A 22,204-nucleotide genomic window follows, 5' to 3' on the forward strand; every position below is an offset into this window, starting at 1 on the left:
AGAAAGAAAGAAAGAAAGAAAGAAAGAAAGAAAGAAAGAAAGAAAGAGGGAAAAAAATATTTACTCAGATTAGTGTTGGGAACATCACATAGAAATATGTGTGGTGATGTTACTGGAAATGAGTATTTTTGTAAAGTAAACAAGTAGAATGTCTGAGCTTTAAAAAGCCTGCCATACTGCCTTAAGGTTAAAAATGCAAGTCTAGATACATCTAAGAAATTGTAATTTGTTTAACTTTTTTAGTTCTAAGCATTTTCTGTTGCAAATATTTAAAAGATGGCTATGTCTTCAGTTAAAAATGATTTTGATGAAGTAGTACTACTTAGATTGTTTTCACTTTCTATAATTAAATGTACTTGCTACTTATTCAGGGCATACGTTTCAGGCCCAAATCATTGAGGACACATCTAAGTGACATAACATTTTTTTAAATTAAACAATTTTGTGACAGTTTTCAAGTTTATTTTAATTTGTGTTTTAGGGCCTTCAAATTTAGTTAAATAGCATCAAGATCTTGTCTCTATGATTGTCATAATTTAAATAATAATATGGAGCATGATAATATAATGAATACAGACTTATGGAAAAATTGCATTCCCTTAGCCAAAATGTGGGGGAAATCAGAACAAATGAGGATGAACATGATTATTTTTAACCTGGTACTTTCATAGACTAATCTATAAAAGTTGGGTTTGATATATCTTGTCTTAATGGTATATGAAGATATCTATGATTCAACATTGCAGAGATAATTAGGCTTCACGTAAAACTACCTCTTCTAGAATCTTCAGGGACAAGGAAATGCAGCTGTGTATCACCTGCCCCTTCTACAGTTAGTGCCAAAGGATCTAACTCAATGAAAATTCAAATCAGAATGCACAAAAATACGGTATTCCCAATCTGCTATTTATATTGCCAGATAAATTTTATATGCACAACAATATTTGCCCATTGTTAATTTTTATGTTGTACAATTATACTAAATTTTGAATGGCATCTTTAACAAAAGAAGCCTAGAAACATCCTTTGGCAAATAAAGGAAAAAGTCATCATGTACACTTGAGAAAACATTTTCAGAGCTATTGTAGGGATTGCTGAAAGACACATTGAAAGATGTTTAAGGCTCAAGAATATATTTCATTTAGAAGCTGGGCTGTGCTTTAGTATTTTATCAACTTCATAAAATACTTGATTGATAGTGTTTCAATCATAAAGGAGATTTAGAAAGAGAAGAAATGTAAGTGAGAATCTTGTTAGGGGCAGTAATTATATAGATAGCGAAGTGCTTATTTTTTCAAGATGAAGTTTCATTTTAAGTAAATAACATTTTCAGGGAAAGAAGCTGATTAACAAAACTGAACATTCACACAAGGCAGTGCAAAAATTGAATCCCCCCATAAAAGGGGATTCAATGCTGGTCTATAATAATTAGCTGTATTTCTCCACTAAGAAGAAGAGGTCTCTTCAGATCTTGATGGCTAGTGTGGATGTGGACATTTTGAGTGTAAGAAAAGGGAATTTGATTCATGTTCCATAGTTATACGGCCATGATGGAAGGCTTTCATTTCTCCAGTGGGTATCATGGAACTTGTCTTGACTAAATAGTACTTAATTTTTCTCTCAGCCAGGGTTCCTCAACAGAGGCACTAGTGATATTTTGGACCAGATAATTCTTCGGCATAGGAGATTGTACATTGTAGCATTGTACATTGTAACACTTTTAATCAGCATCCTTGGCCTCTACTCACCAGATGTCAGTAGCATTCCTCTCTCACCACATTGATATTATCAGACATTGCCTTTGGTTGAGAGCCACATGTCTAGCCATTTTTCATTTCTTCTCTTATCTCAATTGAAAGTGAGTTATGTTGGCTTTTTGCATTATCTTTAACAGATATTTTCTATAAGGTACTCTTATGTACTAAGTGAAGAAGTGGTTTATAATGTGAATATTTCAGCAGGAAACAAAAAATTGGAATCTCAATGGTACATTCATTACTTGAAACATTAAATATTGTATTAAAAATACACAAATTGTAAGGGATATTGAATGTGAGCTCATACTTTGTGCCATACATGAAAACTTGCAATGTAAGCCAGGGAAATTAATGCAAAATATGTTTGCCTCTGATTGGACATGAAAACTTTTTTCTTGTGTATTATAGTTAAATATAGCAATACATTTTCAGAGGTAATGATAGATAATTCCAGATAATTCTTCATGGAGCTAATTATAGCAGGAGAGAGGCCCTCATTGTGCTTTCCATAAATGTTGGCTTTCTCCATGTACTAAAGCACAGTTTCCCTGGAATGGCACACAAAAGACTGAAAACAAAAGAAAAAAGTCTGCAGAGAACTGGGGAAATCATCATCAAAATGGGCTGATAGCCATTTAAAATGCGGATTATCAACGATTTTTTTAACTAACAATGAGATAGCAGAGAATTATTAACTTGATATGTCTTTGGGACTTGAGGGGTTTTTTTTTGATGGAAATATATTGATAGGAAAGGAAAAAAAAATAAGCTACATGGAAGTCTAAAAAGCAAGCCATCAAAAAAGAAATATGCAGAAAGCAAGGAATCCTAAGTTTTAGACCATAGGAAAAAAAATATGTTGATAGTATTGATCCATTGGTCTTCTAAAAACTGTGAAAGTCATTAAGCCAGTAAGTTTTAGCCTGGTTTAGCTTTAACAAAAAAAGCTATATGATTGATTTCAATATATTAAATGATGTTTTATTTAGCTTTTGTTTACAATTATAAATATATTATGAATGTGTTTGGCTTCCCCACTGAGCACCTGGGAAAACTGAGCTGATTTGCCCTTCCTTCTTGATGGCATTCATGTACTTTTTCCAAAGCTCTTTAAGATCGCCTACTTAAAGACCCTCTACTAATGATATGGAGGCATTAAAATTTAAATATAACCAATATTTATTTTTTATTATATTTTTCAGACTTGAGATTTAAAAAAAAAAATCTCTGGACGCATGAAAGATAAAATAACAGGTTTGCCTTTTAAAGACCTTGAGTTGTACACTAAGAATAGATATGGGCTGAGTTCCTTTCTAGCATGAATTGAATTATCACTGAACATATAGCCATGAATCTATAATGCCAAGAGTTAGACATAAAACTTGGAAAGCTTATAGTTCCAACTTGTAGTAACAAAATTATAAGATAGAGTTATGCATATAGCTTTATCTTTCTTTATGAAGAACTCAGAGTAACTGTTTTTTTTTTTTTTTTTTTTATCAACAGTGAAGTCTTTCCCTGGTAACATATAAACAGAAAAATGGATATGAGGACTTATCATTGTTACTGAATTTTAAAAGTAATAAAGCATTTTTACAGAAAATATGTGGAAATTGAAAATACAATTTCCTTTACCAAAGCACTATGTCAGTCTTTCTTGCAACTTAATTACTAAAGGATGACTTTGATTATCACACATTTTCTAGGTCAAAATTTCCCAAACTTCTGCTATATCAGAATTACTTGGAAGGCGTGTTAAAATATAGATTGCTGGGTTTCAAGCCCAGGGTTTCTGATTCAATAGGCAAGGCCTGAGAGCTGCATTTCTTGCAAGTGCTCAGGTAATCCAGGCCCAGAAAGGCCCATGGCTCTAGACACATGTTTAATTTCTGATCTAGCTTCTTAGTGTGCTTAGTAACTTTCTCTTTATTGAAAATGGGAAAGGCTGCTTAAAGGAGTTGTATAAATTTCAGTTTACTCATCTGCAGTAGACCAAATCAGCTTTGTCACTGGGAAGAATGACTTATGACAGTGGATGTTTTTAATAAAAGATTCTTCACACAGCATTGAAAGACAGGAAACCTTAAAAGGAAAAGAAAACTGATAAAACTACGCCCAAACAGGGATTTAAATTGCTAAAAACCTTTTTTTTTTAAAAAAAAAATACTGCCTGCTTACAAAGTAAAAGTTCATTTTCCCACACTAGAAAACACTTAGTTATCAATATTTTGTTCATATTTTTTCCTTAGTCATCTTTTTTCCACTTGCCAGAAAAGAATTAATCATTCTCACCACTCACTGTCCCCCCCCAAAGTATACAATTGCTCTTGCCCTTATATATTTTACAAGTTAGAAATGTACAGCATGACCCTACTAATTCAAGACTTTTATTTAAACTTTGGCAAGGTTCTATTAAATTTAAGATGTCATTAAACTACAGGCCATCTATTACATTGAATAAATTATTCAGGATTCAAAACAATCTTTTCAAAGGTATGCAGGGCATCACCTAAGTTATACATGCTGTGCACTGCACAGCTTCAGGAGGCACCATTGATCTAGATGATGATGTAAATGGTACTCTCTGGAATTGTGCAACCAGGTGTTCCTTAGTCAGAAATAATAGGCCAGGTTTAATAAGACAGACATAAAGTTCTTGTCTTAACTCCAAAATTCTTGGAGAATGGGGGAGACATGGCAGAAGAATTGCACATGTGATTTATGTCTGATTTAGTTGACTGCTGTTAGCTCAGTGTGAGTCAATAATAATCTACACCTGCCCACAAAAACCATGAAAAGCTTAGTGTTTCAGTGGGTCAGGTTTCTGGTGTGAGGGAAAGGAGAAGTCTCTTAGCTTCGTAGCTGGTAGAATGAATCCAGAGTTGACCACTTCTCAGAAACTATTTTCAATCCTGCCTTGTTTGTAGGTAAACCAAGGTACCAACTGCTAATGTTATTTACAAAGAGCACTAAACAGATGTTCCACACTCAGCGTAATAACTGAGAACCTTAGACAGAAAAGCAAGAAACTGTTGAATTTTTTTCAATTAATTTCAGTGACCTGTGAACAAATATGTACTGGTTTTGCCAGTGAGGTATGCCAAAATAGCACCTTGATCCTGACTTTGGAATAAAAGTTTATGGAGTTTTTTGATAACTTCTAGCCTTTGACAACACAGCAGGGGAAGCTGAGAAAGGAGTTATTTTTAGCTGAATACTGGAAAATCATCCAGTTTCCTCTGCTCAGTCACTAATAATCACAGACAGCCTTAAATAGAGTTGTTGATTAATTAATCTGTGTCCAAACATTTTATTTTTTTCTTAATGCTGTCGTTCAGGAACACTTGCTGTTAAACCTCATCGTCTGGTTCTTCTCCTTAGAAGACCAACGTTAGCTGATAATGCCTATTAACACTTTACAGATGCTTTATAAAACCAGCGATATAATGCTTTGAGAGTGCCCACTCTTTATTTCCCACCCATTTTAATAATTCTGGCCCATCCTTTTCCACAGAAGCAAATGTACAAATGTGGAGACACTTCCGCATGAAGACCGAGTTCATAATGTGCATATCCAAAGCATCGACACTGATGCCGTATCCATGGTTCTCTAAGGGGAGGGTAATCTGTGATAACAAAATTGTATCCCTTCCTTCCTGCAATTACCTCACTATCCTTACAGCCTTGACATCTGGAAACCCACTGCTACAGTAGCAGCTGTGATTCCTGTTCTACAGCAGGAAGTTGACTACACATTCCAAAGCGCCCTCATTGTGATATTTTCTGGCTGCTTAAGGAGCTTGGATAGAGGAGAACACACTATTCTATACCAACCGCAGTTTGGAACCATACAACAAAGTGTATCTTGTCACAATCTGAACCACTTATACGTATGGAAGTTTGTCTTTTTCTTCACGACAGATGACTGTTCATTGTGGACAGAAGGTCACTTCTGTCATCTGTTAGCCATGTTAGACATTGCACACTTTATTAGGGAATTAAACCTGATTTTGTTCATAATTGACTATTTTCCGTAGTTTATTTGGTGGTTTCACCTCTGCCATAATTTTCTCAAGTAATCAGCATGGAAGAAGGCTTATCCAAAGACATGCTTCTATCTAAATACTTGGAAGAGAACTGATTAATTTAAGTTAGAAATTGTATTAGTTAGTATTAGAATAGCATTAGAGTATTAGAATAGTATTGTGAGAATCATTATGCCTTGCATTTGCTCACATAGGGCCTCACTTAACAGAGATTTTCAGATCCTTATCAATCTGCTAGAAATCAAGAGATCTCCAAAAGTAGTGCAGAATTATTAGTATTGGGCAAACACAGTTGTACTTTATCTTCACTAAACGTCTGAAACTATTTTGTGTTTCTGAGCCAGTAAAATTATAATATTGTTTATTCAGAATGCTTTTATTCCTTAAAAAGAATCAAAAGAAGTAACTACTGTGTTGTTTTACTGTTAATTTATCTTTAAAATGGCTACAAATAATAGTTTTCTTCATTATAAAAGCATTAGTGCTTTTTTACTCATCAAATTAAGAATGAAATGGATTTTAGTAACACCCTACAATTACCTTATTAATCAAAATTATTACCAGTTATCTCCATGAAGCTAAACTGGTTTGCTGCAGAACAGGTTGAGGACTGCTGTGATTCAGAGCATAACTCTGCAAAAATATACTGATGTGATTTTTATTTAATTTACAAATTTTACTAAAGTTTTCCTCTTTCCTCTATTTCCCCCAAGATATAACAATATCCCTCATTGTATATTTTTATTTGCCTTAAATCTCCAATTTAATTTAGTTTTTCTTTTTTGCTTAATTATTTCATCTGGAATTTTATACTCATAAGTGATGAAATCTCAATCTCTCATAATTAAATAGTTCATTTAAAATAATTATTTATGTCTTCTATTCTAGTGACTGTAATCTCTGATACTCCCTTCTGGTTAGAAATATTTTTATGCTGGATTTATAATAAATGTCCTGTGATACTGATTCTGTGTATGCTTAAGCATTTGTCAGTTTTATCCAACTGTTCCTGTGATAACCAGAAGTTATTGTGCCTTCTAGTATTTTAATATTCCAATGTATGCTGAGTGTTTAAATAGCCATAAAAGCAATATTTGTTTGCATAGTTATTGGTTTGTTTACCTTCACTGCTCCAGAAAATCTTGCTAGGCAATCTGCCTAGGGCTGATACTTATAACCATTAGCAATTATGGATTCCAGAAAGTTGTTGACATGATTTTTTTAAAAAAACATTTCAAAATCAGATACAAAATATACAGTGTATTCCTAGGGTAGTTTTTTGTTGCCATTCATGCTCTTTCCCTTCTTGTTATCTTAGCTATAATTCACTTTTCATCAAGGTGCATTGAGTAATAGGAAATTCTGTATCAACTTCGGGTTCTTCCTAGACATTCATAGGCAGATGCATTATTTTCAAAATTAATAAAGCAAAATTATTTTTATATGATGGTGTTTTTACACATCATTTGTGTTTTGCAGGGGTTTGGGTAATATGCCAGTGATGTACTTTTCATTGTCAAGGAATCCATCTACACAAAAGAGGCGCGGGTGCACCATCCAGCAGGTGGGGACTTCTGTCATCTGACATATGTATTGAGCTCTGGGGGAGATACAAAGAAGAATGCATAGGACACTGCTCTCAGGGAGGTTACACTTTAGAGTCTGTTCTAATACTATGCCACCGATGGGCAACAACAAAAGCTAGGCAAAGACTTTTTAACAGAAACCTCTCCATTCATCCCCACACTGGGACAGGCAACAAAAGAAGCCTCCGTTTCTGAAATATTTAGAAGAACAGCATTAATGAAGAGTTCAGTTACAAGCTTTGGTTGTGATTTTGTTTGCTTGTTGATGGGTGTTTTGCAGAAAAGCCTGACGCGCTTGAGTTGTCCTTTGAGCATGATCTGCTCTAGAAATAGTGCTGAATAAGCTTTTTCCTTTTCTTTTCATTTTTTAAATAACTTAATTTTCTAAAAAAACCCTGTCAGTCAGAAAGTTGACTTTTAGAATTTTGTTATGTCATGATAGAACAAAATGTATCAAGGAAGAAAAAAAAATAAATACTATTTGTGCGTATGACGTTTCACCTTTAAACTATTTCCAACCTGACCAGTAATTTATTATCAAGATTTTAGCAGTTTATTGTCAAGAGAGTAAAATTTGACAGAATAAAAATATGGTTTTTGGCCTTTAAATATACTACTTCAGTCATCCCCAAAGTTTCACCTAGAAAAGAAACTGGAAATAGTTCCTAAGCGTAAGAATAGAGAATAGAAATAAACGATATTTATTTAACATTAGATTCAATCTTGGCAAAAAATATTCTTAACTTGGGATCTATTTTTTAAAATGATCTCTCATTTTTTAAAATTAAAAGAATCAAAATGTAAATGCTTAAGACCTAAAGTTTACTGGATTCTGGAAACTATCACTGGCATGCTGTGGTCTAAACACAATATTTGTTTTTGACATAAATTTACAATGAGCTATCAAGACTATGTGCAAATCACAATGAGTGATTCGTTTTGTCAGATTTTCCAAAGAACAAGACATAATGAATCTATTATGAACATCTCCCAGATCATATTTCCCCTTAAAATGTAACATACACATTTAGAATTTAAAGCTAAAAACGTGTTAACATATCACAAGTTTTCAGTAATTAAGAGACTTGGTCAGGAGAGAATTCAGTGTGATTTTGCAAATGGGGTTGCAGCATAAATTTTATTACAGATTATTAGCTAGTGTGGTTCCTCACGAAGGTCAAATGTATGTTTATGTTCTGTGAGTCTTCTAAGCAAAATATGTCCTTACTCTTTAAGAAACATGTGTAGAAGAAGAGAAGAAAACAGCAATGTTCTTAATTCCTAAGATACAAACCCCAGTAAACTGTACACATCAAGACACTTGGAATTAGAGTCTAGTCACTTTAAACCCAGATGTGTGTATTTTGAGCACATTTTTTTGAGCACTACATAGTCCTGAAGTAACCTAAAATAACAATGAAAGAAAACTAAGCTCTGCTGATAAAATACACTTTACTTTTTATGTGGTGTTAACAAAATGACTTAGATGGAAAATGAAATCTGTCTTAGCTTAAGACAGAAGCACAAAGACATTTCCCTTCTGGACAACAGACTTTGGCATTGAAAGATCAAAGGAACAATTTTATCTGCATTGTGACTACAGACCAAAAAATTTTACAGTATTCCTGTCTCCATGCTAGAGCTTATGTGTCTTTAATGGCATTTAAATTATAGCCCTTCAGCAGTCAAGCAGTCAAAACACCACGTCATCTGATGAGACACCATATTATAATCTGTCAGTATGTCTCATTTAAAAATTCTCCTATACTGTACTTGCCCTCATTTTTCACTTCTGCAAGAAAAATGGAGCAAATTGTTTTTTAAACTGGGTTTATGAGTTGACCTAATCAAGCTAGACAAAAGACATACTTTGGTTTATATTAACTTAATTAACTTAAACCAATTTGTAGATTTTTTTTTCTTTTTATTGTGATAACCCCTCCACATTTTTTGCTTGTTTGTTTTTAGGGTTTTAATCTTTCTTACATATGAAATGATACATGGTTTATTATAGACAAATATTAAATGAAAATCAAGAATGTGTGTCCATTAGAGAATAATAGCTAAAATACTTTGTTCTTAAAGCAAAGTATTTTATGTTAAGCTAATATATAATAGAGGGATTATTATATATAAATGGAAGGAGCTGTTTTCTGAATTTTTGTGTATCATACAATATAGATGGTGTTTCAAATGTCACTGGAGAAACAAGTTTCGAATGTGTTCCTTTAAAATAATGTTTATTGTAGTGATTTAGCAATCAAAACTTTCTGAAAATGAGTATTTCACTTAGAACATTCCTGCAGATAGGAAAATAAGATGTTACATTTTCTACAGAAACAGTGAGTTTTTTTCTCAAAAGTGTAAAAATTTTAAGAATTTTATTAAAAAGATATCAGCAAGAATATGAAATCAATTATCTTATACCTTAATACTATCCAATATTACATATATTTATAAATGGTTATAAGAGATATTTAAAAAAGTAAAATTTATTTTGTCTAGAAACATGTTAGATATGTAACTGATAGATAACTTTGTTTCCATGTTTCAAAAATATAATGTGGGAATTCATGGATTTTCAAGTAGATTTACCTAAGTTTTTAAAATAATGTTTTTAAATCATATTAAGATTGGGATACGAGATGCTTGTTGACAATAAGTGATTTTAACGTGCGCATGGGAGGCATTTATTTTTTTTTAAATGAAAGTGACACTACCTTAGATAAGCTTCAACTGAAAATATTTCTATCATATTATGTCCATCTGTTTTGGAAAGAGCCAACCATTACAAGTAAATTGATTCTTAAATTTTCAAACAATTTTGAACAACTTTTATTGCTAATAGTTTAGTGTAGAAAATCACAGACAAGGCACCTTGGAGGCTCAGATGGTTAAGCGTCTGCCTTCGGCTCAGGTCATGATCCCAGGGTCCTGGGATCGAGTCCCACATCGGGCTCCCGGCTCAGCGGGGAGCCTGCTTCTCCCTCTGAACCTCTCCCCTCTCATGCTGTTTCTCTCTCGCTCGCTCTCTAAAAAATAAATAAAATCTTAAAAAAAAAAAAAAATCACAGACAAGTATGCTGTGTGCTACATATTGAGTAGGAATGATGGGAATCACCAGACATACAGTAGGTTTGAGGAGTTAGGCCTAGAAATGCCAGGGTCCTTCAACATATTTTACTTACCTGAGGAACTGCAGAAGATATTTACTGAGCTTGGGACAATTTAATATATCACTTTTTCATGGAATCAGGATTGGATGTCTCCACACTTAGTTGACATTTGACGAGAAATCATGACAAGTATTTTATTTTCAGAAGTTGATGTAGCTAAATGGGGCCTTATAGTGCAATATTTTGATTTAAAATATGTATTTTTTTTCCTGAGGTAGCAAAAAAATAGTGATTTTTAGGGATGAAAGAATAGAGTAGAATAAAAAATTTTCCATGTATGGAAAATAGTTGATCTTCTATCCCCACTCTCTTCTATCCTAAAACCCAAGATATATCCTAGAATTATTTCTGGGAGTCTATTATTTGATAAATACAAAAAATTATATGCAATACAGTGAAAACTTATAAATCTATTACCCAGTTTAAGAACTAGAATGGTATCGAAAGTGTTTCTTATTCCTTCTCTCCCTTCTTCCCCAGAAGCTACAGTTATCAAGGCCATTGCATACAAAGTTGTGTGAAGTGTGTACTTAACAAATGTACAAGATGTGCACTTTCATATCCAGCTGGGCCTGATATGAATGATGCCCTTTGAAGTGTGCAGTGTAACCTACACAGATTTTCTCAGTGGCTCTGCCACTTTCAAGACTTGTTTTGGGATTATCTTTTTATGTATGTATGATAGTTTCGCTTGTTTAAAGCTTTGCAAAAATGACATTTTCTAATAGCCTTACTAGTACTAGCTTTTTTCACTAAATATTACGTTGCTAAGGGTCATGGACATTGTTGCCTATAATTATATGCTTGTTTACTTCACCACTATATAGTATTCAATTGTGCAATACCCTCAATTTCTTTTTCTCTTCTCTTCTTTGACATTTGAGTTATTGCCTGCTTTGCAGTTAAACATGCTGTTGCTATAAATATCCTTGCATATGTCCTTTGGTGCACATGGGCAAGACATGTTCTAATGGACTAGAATAGGAATTTTGGAATCTTAAAGCTTATGGATGGAGTAAGGGTGTATGTGAAAAGTAAAAATTTAAAAGCTCTGATGAGGGTATATAAAGAATATTATAATACTCGGTTACATAAGACTTTCTTTAAAAGACCCAATTGTAAATACTTGCAGACTTTCTTTAAAAGACCCAATTGTAAATACTTGCAGCATTTGTATGAGTACTATTTGTGTATAGACCTCAGTTCCATTTATAGGGAGCTATTTGGATGGCTCTATAAAATGCCTGCCTTGCTAAATCAATCAATCATTCTAGTCCAAACCCATTAGCCAGAAGAAGAAGCAAACCCAGAAGCCATTTTGGTTATCTTAACATGGATTAAATGAATTTATTTTAAACTCAGAAAATGGGGATTAAAATGAGATGATTCAGCCAAAGCAAAAATGATCAGTTTTACTCTCCTTTCCACATCCCATTCAGATTATTTTGGGAAATACTGAATACACACCAAAAACTGAAGATCGTGATTACGATTCTGAGGCAGGAAAATGTACCGACAATCATTGGATAGGGAGATATTTTTATGATGTAAAATATATATAACCTAAACTTTAGACCATTTTTAAGTGCACAGTTCAGTGGCGTCAAATACGTCAAAATCATTGTGCAGCCATCACCACCATCCATCTCCAGAACATTTTTTCATCTTCCTAAACTGAAACTCCATACCCATTAAACAGTAAGTCTGCATTCCATCCTTCTCCTCTCTGGCCCTGGCAACCATCATTCTACCTTCTATCTCTATGAACTTGACTACTCTACGTACCTCAAGTGGCATCATATCGTGTTTGCCTTCTTGTGATTGGCTTATTTTACTTAGCATCTTCAAGGTTCATCAAAGTTGTAACAAAACTTCCTCATCTTTGTGGGTGAATAATATTCCCTTGTATGTATACACCACATTTTGTTAATTCATTTATCTATTGATAGACAGTGGGTTGCTTCCACCTTTTAGTTATTGTCAATAGTGTTGCAATGAACGTGGGTGTACAAGTATCTGTTTGAGTCACTGCTTTGCCTTCTCTTTAGGTATGAAGATCTTTAAGAACTCCTGTAAGTCAGCCTCCTGAGCAGCTACTCCCCTAGGTGTCAAAAGAAAACCTAAAAATACTTTAAGATTGACAGAAGGAAGGATAGAGACAATCTACCTTTTATACTTTTTTTTTTTTTTTCAATGTTTCCCTTTTACTTGAACGCATTCATTTCTTTCAGGAATTACAATTAGATATTGATATAATATCCTATTTGTTATTCTTTAACTTAAATAATATGTAATTCCTTGAGAATTTTAACTTTAGACATAAAGTTTTTACTTTAAAGAACACATTTGAGAAATACAATTTTACTCCTGCTACTTCCATTAATAATGGGTTATATTTGCATGGAATACTAATCAGCAAAATATTTTCTCCTACCTTATTAATATTTGCCAGCACTCACAATGTGATAATTGCTTGATAGATGAGTATATTAGATAGATAGGTAGAAAGATATGATACATAAATAGATAGATGATAGAGAGATAGATAACTAGTCAGTCTGGCTCAGCTTTCTTTTTTTTTTTTTTTAAAGATTTTATTTATTTATTTGATAGAGCGAGAGAGCACAAGCAGGGGCAACAGTAGAGGGAGAGGGAGAAGCAGGCTCCCCGCCAAGCAGGGAGCCCGATGCGGGGCTCGATCCCAGGACCCTGGGATCATGACCTGAGCCGAAGGCAGACGCTTAACCATCTGAGCCACCCAGGCGCCCCTGGCTCAGCTTTCTTATACCTATTTTACAGAAGGGAACTGAGATTTTGAAAAGGTACAAGGCCTTCAGTTAGAAAGTGGCAGAAGTCCAAATTCAAACTTGGTCTTCCTGGTACCAAAACCCATTCTAACCATTACAGATTCTGTCTTCCCTTAGCTATGCTAATCCTCACCACAACGCCATGAAGTTGATTGGGAAGTTGAGAGCTATTCATTTTCTTTTGAGGAATGGAGTTCTGAGAGATTAAATCATTTGTTTAAGATTTCATAGCTGATAGGTGGTACAGCAAAAACTCAGGTCTTCTGTTCCATTCTTTATACTCCCCCTCCACCCCATAACTTACGCAGCCATGACTGCCATTGGTTCTTGTGGAAGTTAACATACTGTATCCCAAAAGTTAAAGTCTGAACTATCGAAGCATTCCATGCTCATGGATTGGAAGGACCTTAACTATATGTAGTTTTAAAAATAGGCAAAATGTACAACTTGCGCTATGCCGCACTTCTTTTATCAACAGAGTAAGCATCACATTTTAGATTTGAGTTTAAAAATAGTTCTCCATCATCTGGACCTTAATCTCATTACTCTTAGGAAGAATTACTGTGAGAAATTTTCCTAAATATAAACTTAAGAGTGCATTTGTGCTTTTGTAGTATTAAAAATACTTTAAAGCTTTGATGCAAATCCTACTAGTCCGGAAGTGATGTGACAGGAATTGTGCAGGTGTTTCAAAACTGAATCCTTCAAAGGGTTCCACCTAAGCTTGTCTTTATAGCTAACTGTGGATCACTGGCACTATTCTTCCAGTGTGCTAGTTTTTAATCCATAGAAAAATTCAGTAATTATTGCTAGAACTATTAGTAACCTAGCTGTGTTTGAATTTTAGTGAATACAGATGTTACTTGTGCATTAACATATGGGGAAGAGGGTATCTCCTAAAGGTACTTACTCATTATTTTTTGGATTAATCCAGTTTCGTGTCAAAGAACTGTAGTTTCCACACACTCATATGCAAATGAATAAGTATAAATGTAATGAATTTACCTTTTTTTATATAGAGACTAAAAAAATTCACGCTCTAGTCACTTCATCAAAATATCTTTGCCCCTTTTATTGCAACGTATTTTCAAAAAGAAGGGGGGGAAATGCATTGTAAATGTTAAAATACAGAACTATATGAATGAAGTGCTTTTTAAAAATCCAGACCCAAACCCTCTTAGGTTTCTATTAAGAAAACAGGTATTACATCCTCTTATTACAAGTGTGTTTGTTCTCACCTCTCCCACTGCTGGGCTTCATTTCCACCTAGAGACATCTGTATACCAATCCCAGTAGTAAGTCCTCTGCTCTAACAAGTCACAGCTCACATGGCCCTCTCTCCTGGAGAATGAATTATTAGGTAATCTCTACCTTTATCCAATTGATTTCATTTCCTCCACATTTCAATTTCATTAGCATAAAACAGAACTTAATAATGACAGCTTAAAACTAAAATCAAGGAAAGGAAAAAATATTTTGTTGGTAAAAGATGGTTGGTAATAATATTAGAATATTTCCAGATGCAAGCAAAGTAGAGTTCACTAGAGAAAACTAGAAACATACCTATGTTTATACTTTTAATAAAGACACAACTTTAAAGATGCAAACATTCTGAAATATTTGTATAACACAATTTCGTTTCCAAAGGAGAATGGTTATTTGTCCTCATTTTTCCCCATTTAAATGAATAAACTTTGTTTTTCTTATGATGGATTAGCTAACTGGAGAGGTTTTTTTTTCCCCACACAAAATATAAATAGTAGTTTCCCAGACATCAACTTTGCAAAAAGCCTGATATTAACAGCTGATGTCGTCGTGTATGTTTGGAAGAACTATGTTCTGATTCTCAGAAGATACCTTACCAGAGTCCATTTGTTTTCAAGTTTGTGAAGTGGCCCTTCTGTAATGATAGTCTTCTTGTCACTTCCAAATATCCCTGTACTAAGGTACACAAAAAGTGAGACGCAGAATGTTTTTTAAAACTCTGAATAAATTGAAGGTAAGACATATTCTAAAATAATACATGGGGATAGATGAGTAAAAGAAGGCATTAACAAAAACAAAATAAAATAAAATAAAGATGGTAGTCAAGAAGGCAGAGAAAGGGAAGCAATATGGAGAAGTAATGGGGGAGTTCTTTGTTGTCTCTGCCTTAGAAATATGAGGAATCTATTGGGAAGGGGAAAATAAAGTTTTAGATGGCCTATTAATTTACTTCTAAAAAACTCATTACTTAAAGCAAGGATATTATTTTTAAAAATATATACATGTATGTTACTAAAATACAGATACATGTGACACCCCCCCCAAAACCATCAGTGTAACAATTCCTTTGTTTCTTAGAAACTACACATGAATTTCATTTTTTGAATAAAATGTACTGGTAAGCACTGTAGCAATTTCTAGAATTTGGTCACTCTTCTTTATGGTGGTAATTTGACTTGAATGTGTTAACTTGAATATTTAGATTTGAATGTGGCTGGAATTTTCTAATATGATCAAAATCCAGAGTATCTATGCTCTTTTTGCATCTGTGTTATATGCAACTTTTGACTTACCTGTTCGGAAATGGATTTCTACTAAATTTTCTTAGGTGCACTTGACAAGCTGTTGCTGAAAAATATTTCTTACTTTTTTATTGACTTATCCTGTAGATGCACTAATGTGCTACTGGCCATGCGAATTACATACAACTCTAGGAGACAAACACAATCTCCAGTTACAAATGAAGGGCACACATGGGTTATCCAACATGTGAGTCATCAAGAAATGCAATACTGTGCAAAGACTGGTGAATCACACAGTCTGTAAACGTGGCTTTTTGAGTTTTTCACACAGATGCCTGCTGCAAAGCATAACAAGGAATAAGCAAGAAGAGGAGGGAGGGGAAAGGAGGAGAGGGGAAAATAAGGAGGGGCTCTCTATAATCAGTTTTTACTGTTCCTTAGTTTCTTGACCACTGAACCAAGGACAGAAAGGAAACTTGCAACTCTTTGTTACAGTTACCATTCTCATGTACATAGTGCCATTTGACAATTCTAAAATTTATCATATTCAATTTAGAATTGTTCTTTAAGTTTTGCACCCTATACACTATAAAGTGACCTGAGGAGTAAGTTTCTGTGTTGTTTATTTGATGTTGTCTTCCACTCTGTGAGCACGGACTGTAAGCCTCACAATTACAACGACCCTAGTGCAGGAAAGAAAGAAGGGAGAAAGGAAGGTCTTCTAATGTTATTTAACATCTGTGAAATGTATTCACTTTCTAAAGCTCTGTCTCTTCCCTGTCCTCCTCGTCTTGAAACAATTCATATCAAAGAAAACATCTTCGCACAAAAAACATTAATTGTTGCTCTGGCCCATAATGTAGATATACCACTAACCATATGAAAAATAAGCAATAACCCTGGTAATTCTGTGTAGAAACTGTCCATACATTCAATTACCCATCAAGTAGGATCCAAACTCCTTACCACAGTGCTGAAAACTCTTCATATTCTAAGCTCAGCAACTGAGCATCTTCAGACATCCCCTTTGCCTCTCTCCTTACCCTGCGTTCCAGCTATAGTGGTCTAATATTTGTGTACTATTTCCCTGGCACACAAATTGTTATGCCCTGTTGCCATCTCTTTAAAACTCTTTCCCCTTGGAATGCCTCTGTATGTACATTTTTCTTCACAGATAATTTCTACTCGTCTCTTAGTGGACAAGAACTACTCAAAACTTTCCAGAATATTTTCATGGACTTTGTATTTAGAGAAAAGAAAACATTAAAAAGAAAAGGATTTAGGAATTGTGTAGCCCATCCTTTCCATTTTGCAGCTGAGGAAACTGAGGCACAGAGAGAGGATACTGCCCAAAGTCACACACCAATCAACGATAAGGCCAAGACTAACTACCCACCCCTCGCTGTTCTCTTCAGTGGTGATCACATCTGCCTTCGATTCAGACAATTCTGGAATTAACCTTGGGAAATGTGTTAAACTTTCTGAGTCTAAACCTAAAATTGGACATAAAAATAGGTAATCTAGAATAGTTTCTTTCTTTCCTTCCTTCTTTTCATAGTCTTTTGTGATTCCCAGTTTAGCCACTTAATCTACATACCATATAGACTTTCTTACTTTCAGAAAGAACTGGGATATAGCAGCAGAAGATAGTAGTTAGCACATAGACTACGGGGTTAGATTTTTTTGGTTCAAATCTTAATCTGCCTGGGTGCTTTGGGCAGGGCACTTAACTGCTGTGCCTCAATTTTCTCATTGGTAAACTGAGAATAATTAACTTACTGAATTCATTCACACATGCTTAGTCAGAGCTTTCTGTTCTAGCTTTGAGGATTTGGCAGTGAACCACACAGATAGAAGCCCTAATGGAGGTTCCATTCCAGGGGAGAGATAATCAACTGATAAATTATACCTGCCCTCCCCTTCTTCCAACCCACAGTAAGTGCTCTTTCTTCTGCCTGGGAGTTGCCTTCCTGCAGCTGTCTAAAGGGTTAGCTTCCTCCCAGCATTCAGGTTCTTATAATCACCTTCACTGGGCACCTAATTTAAATTTCAATCCCACCCTTGTCACAGTTCAATTCCCTTTTCTGCTCTATTTCTAAAAATACTGATTCCTTTTTACTGTCTAACACACCATATGTTTTTATTAGTTTGTCTAGTTTATGGTGCATCTTCCTTACTCAAATGTAAACTCCATGAGGGCAAGGATGTTTGTCTGTTTTGTTCTCTGCTGTATCTGAAGAACCTAGGCCCACTTCAGTATGGGCCTAGTGTGGGCCTGGTATCTATTAGGGACTCCTTATCTATTTATTAAGTGGCTGCATTAATACCTAGTGTAATGCCCTGTGGTGATATTTGCAATTAAGTAAAATAAAACAGAATTAAGTGTGTAGAGAGAAAGATCCAGGCACTATTTTAGATAAAGTGTTGAGGGTAGGCCTTACTAAGAGGGTGACCTTTGACTAGAGACACGAATGAATTGAGAAAAATAAGCCATGGGGATAACTGATGGTTGAACGTTTTAGATAGCAGGAACAGCAAAGGTCCTGAGGCTAATTCATATTTGACATGCTCTATTAATGGCAAGGAGACACAAGTGACTAGGGCAGAGTGAGTGAGAAGAAGGGTAAGAGACAAAGTGAGAGAAACCATTCAGACCATTCATGTAAACCATTGTGAGGATTGTGGATTTGATAATAAGAGAGCCAACCAAACTGAGGTATAGAGAGATGTTGAGAGAGTTGAAGCCAAATATCTGACGTGTACACGTATTCGATATAAGTTAGTTATTGTATGCCAGGGATTGAGTCCCACTTGTAAGTTACAAATGAAGGCAATGAAAAGAACAAATAAATGAACACTGAATTTCCTTCCCAATTTCTACCCTTTATAACAACAACAACAAAATGCACAGAAGGCAACTTAGGATAGAAAGGGACATGTGGAAAGTTCTACTGAAAAAAAATATATATAAAGACCCGGTCTCTCTCTCTATATATATAGGATGGGTTATAATCTTATTTTTAAAAAGGCATATCACATGTAGCAGTTACACTCATAGAACCTGAAATATTGTAGTCCTAGTCTGTGTTACGGATTTTTCTGCGCTTACTTTTACTCTTATAATACACAGCTGTGTTTTATCAAATAATCAGTTAATGAAATGACAATAGTTTCCTGTCACAGAATCTGTTTATTCCAAACTACTGTTTGATCTCACAAACACACCAAAACATTACCAGCCAGACCATTTAACCTCTTTAAAATATCCCCCCTTGGAGGAAATGAGTTTTTACTATTGATAACATCAATCCAAATTCTGTATATGTTTATATTCATCCTAATGCAATAAAGTACATGGTAACATTAAAGATTGTACTTTACTCTATACCTTATTGATCAAGATTTTGTATTAATTATTTTCTACCTGCAGCACAGCTTCTGGAATCTTCGATAAATATGATGGCATTTCTGAAGAGAAAAATTTCAAATCACCTAGTAATTAATTCATTGTCAAGGTGGCAATAGATTCAGTGTACTACCGAAGCCTGTTTTTCAGCCTCACCAGAGAAAAAGGGAACTGCTTTCTTAAAAGACTCAAAATAGGAGTCTTTGAGGGTTTTTAAAATTAAGGGCCATGCTTATACTTCTTTATTTAGTCCAATTCTTGTGTAATAGTGAGCATCTAATCCATTTAGCAGATTTTATTTGTCAAGCTAAAAAAGCATATGCTATATTTAGTTCCAGCAAGAGTTGTAGAAATCAGTTGAAAAAATTCACATAGAGTTAGTAGAACATGGAGGCTTTTAATTATTTTACTTGTACAAAGGGCACAGCAATTGGGCAGACTGCCTACTATACATTATAAATTAATTCCATTTGTCCTGAAAACTTGTTCATTATTTCAGTACTTTGAATTTTGGCTGCCCTAATTAATCTCTGTTTTATAACTCAGGCACTTGAACCTCTGCAAAGGCTGCATTTTTCCAGCCTATAATCACACTCTCAACAGACAGCCAAGTGCTGGGGACAATGGTTCCTTCACCCTCTCAGCTATACCTCGGCTTCCGTGGAGACAGACTTTCTGTCTCTGATTTATGTGCTGAGTCCTCCTTGAGAGAAATGGCTGGGTGGAGAAATGCACATCCCTAAGGCAGATTACTTGCCTCAGTCTGTGGCCCTATCACCTGAATTCTGTCACTTGAGCACTGGTAGAGAGCCAAAAGGCACCTTGGAATATTCCCTAGCAGATAGGAACCCACCCTGCAATCAGCCTTTGCAGGTTACATCTGCTTTCTTTTAAATCCCTGCACTGTGAAGGGTGTTGTACTCAGGGGTCTTCACGCTGCCCTTCCTCACCATGGCAGAGGGGCCTGGAGCAAAGGGATATGGTAGGCGTACGCTGCCAACTCACGCCTTGGCAGCATAAAGGGTCAGCAGTTACCATCTTGCACTTCACTCTCACAGTTCTCTTGCTACATGACTGCTCTTTTGAAATGAATAGAAAGCTATTTTTAACTTCAGTTATTGTTCATTTAGAATGAAAAAAAAATGTGCTTTGTCTGACCTTTTCTGATTATTTTCCTTTTACTTCATATAATGATGCAGAGAAAGTCCTTACAATGAATTCTGTGTTCAAACAAACAAACAAACAAACAAGCTCCAATTTACTTGTCAGCTAGTTCTTCATTTATTTCTGGAAAATCTACTCCCTAAATCTTATCAAGGAATCGTAGAAGAAAGCTAGCACATTGTTTTGCTTATTGATTCTTCTGGTAATTGTGAAGGTAAGAATGGGGCCATGACTCCATCACAGATAAGGACAGGGGTCCAGGATGGCTCCTGATGCCTGACTTTATAGAAGATTGCAGACCTCTGAAATGAACTTTGTTCCTACTCAGACAAGGCTTCGGAAGATTTGTTTTTTTCCCATTTGTATGGGCTTCCCACTTATCACTTTCTGTTTTTCTATATCTTTAGAATAGTTTTATATCTTAAGAATCCAATTATCTATATTTTGGTGTGTTTAGATTGGGTTGGGAGTAAAAGACAAGAGACAAAGCCATAAATAGCAAAATTCAAACTAGTGTAATAATTAGCCCATAACCTAAATGTCTATATTAATAATACAGGTTGGTAAATGTCTCTCACAGTGTATTTTTAAATTATTTCTCACATAGATCAAATAGAACTTAAGCTTTATAGTATTTTTTTTTGGAAAATCCATTCAATAATGGGAAAATATACTGAGAAAATTCTATTTTAAGATCCAATGTATAATTCTGCAGGTAATGTATTCTTTCGTTTACAAATTACACTTTACCCTTCTTCATTTCAAATATTGAAAAATAAGGTGGCTATTGAAGAAGAAGAAGAAGAAGAAGAAGAAGAAGAAGAAGAAGAAAAGAAGAAGAAGGAAGAGGAGGAGGAGGAGCAGAAGGAGAGGAGAGGAAGAAGAAGAAGAAAAAGAAGGGGAGGAGGAGGAAGGGAAGACGGAGAAGGAGAAGAGGAGGGAGGGCAGAAGGAGGAAGAGGAGAAAGAAGGAGGAGGAGGAAGAAAGAAGACAAAGTATCCAGGGCTTTAAGAATTAGATAAAAAGTTTTTATTTATTGCAAAACATAAAACATTCAGCTTCTTGTCCCCAAGAAAAATAACAAAGGAAAAAATCCATTAAACATTCTTGCTCTTCAAAAACAAAATTAATGGAAGTTTGTTTTATGACATTTTGAGATCAAACATATTTCCTAGTGGCTTTTTGGGAGATGGGAAGGAACGGCTGAGTGGAGACATTGGCTGTCCATGTGGCACCCATGTGAGGACACTAATGTGAAGGAACTGTGAAATTCTAGATTCTTAGATGCAGTTGAAAAAAAAAAAAAAAAACAAAAACAGAAAAAAATAAAAGAGCTTAAAAAACAATTTGAATAGGAGATAAATGATATTAGAATTAAAGATTATAAAACTCTAAGTGTTCTCTTTTGATAAAAAGATATTTTATGAGAGTGTGTGTTTGTGTTTTTAAGTGAATGGGAGGTAATCCAAATTTATACTCACTTTCAGCTAATAATCTATAAGCAAATAAGTAGTGCAGATCTGTTTACTTAAGGTATAATACATGCTTATTTGATGTCAAATCCTCATACTAATATTCTCTGAAATTAAAACATAAACTCTTTTTTTTTTAAATTTTAAATCTACTTTTTTTTTTTTTTTTAGATTTTATTTATTTGCGAGAGAGAGAATGAGAGACAGAGAGCATGAGAGGGAGGAGGGTCAGAGGGAGAAGCAGACTCCCTGCCGAGCAGGGAGCCCGATGCAGGACTCGATC

General features: G+C 34.7%; 1 long non-coding RNA gene across 2 annotated transcripts in view; it reads left to right on the forward strand.

Annotated features, from left to right (window-relative positions):
- The window catches only part of LOC118014236, an 87,108-nt gene that overhangs the window by 38,624 nt on the left and 26,280 nt on the right, over positions 1–22,204 (forward strand). The window contains exon 4 of one of the 2 annotated variants that reach the window (XR_004680230.1): positions 7,283–7,367. This is a non-coding gene — a long non-coding RNA (uncharacterized LOC118014236). Of the gene's footprint in view, positions 1–7,282; positions 9,063–22,204 lie in introns of those variants that run through there. The other variant, XR_004680229.1, reaches the window with a different exon arrangement.

Source organism: Mirounga leonina, unplaced genomic scaffold, assembly GCF_011800145.1.
Source record: "Mirounga leonina isolate KUSES-001 unplaced genomic scaffold, KU_Mleo_1.0 Mir_154, whole genome shotgun sequence".
Taxonomy (NCBI): domain Eukaryota; kingdom Metazoa; phylum Chordata; class Mammalia; order Carnivora; family Phocidae; genus Mirounga; species Mirounga leonina.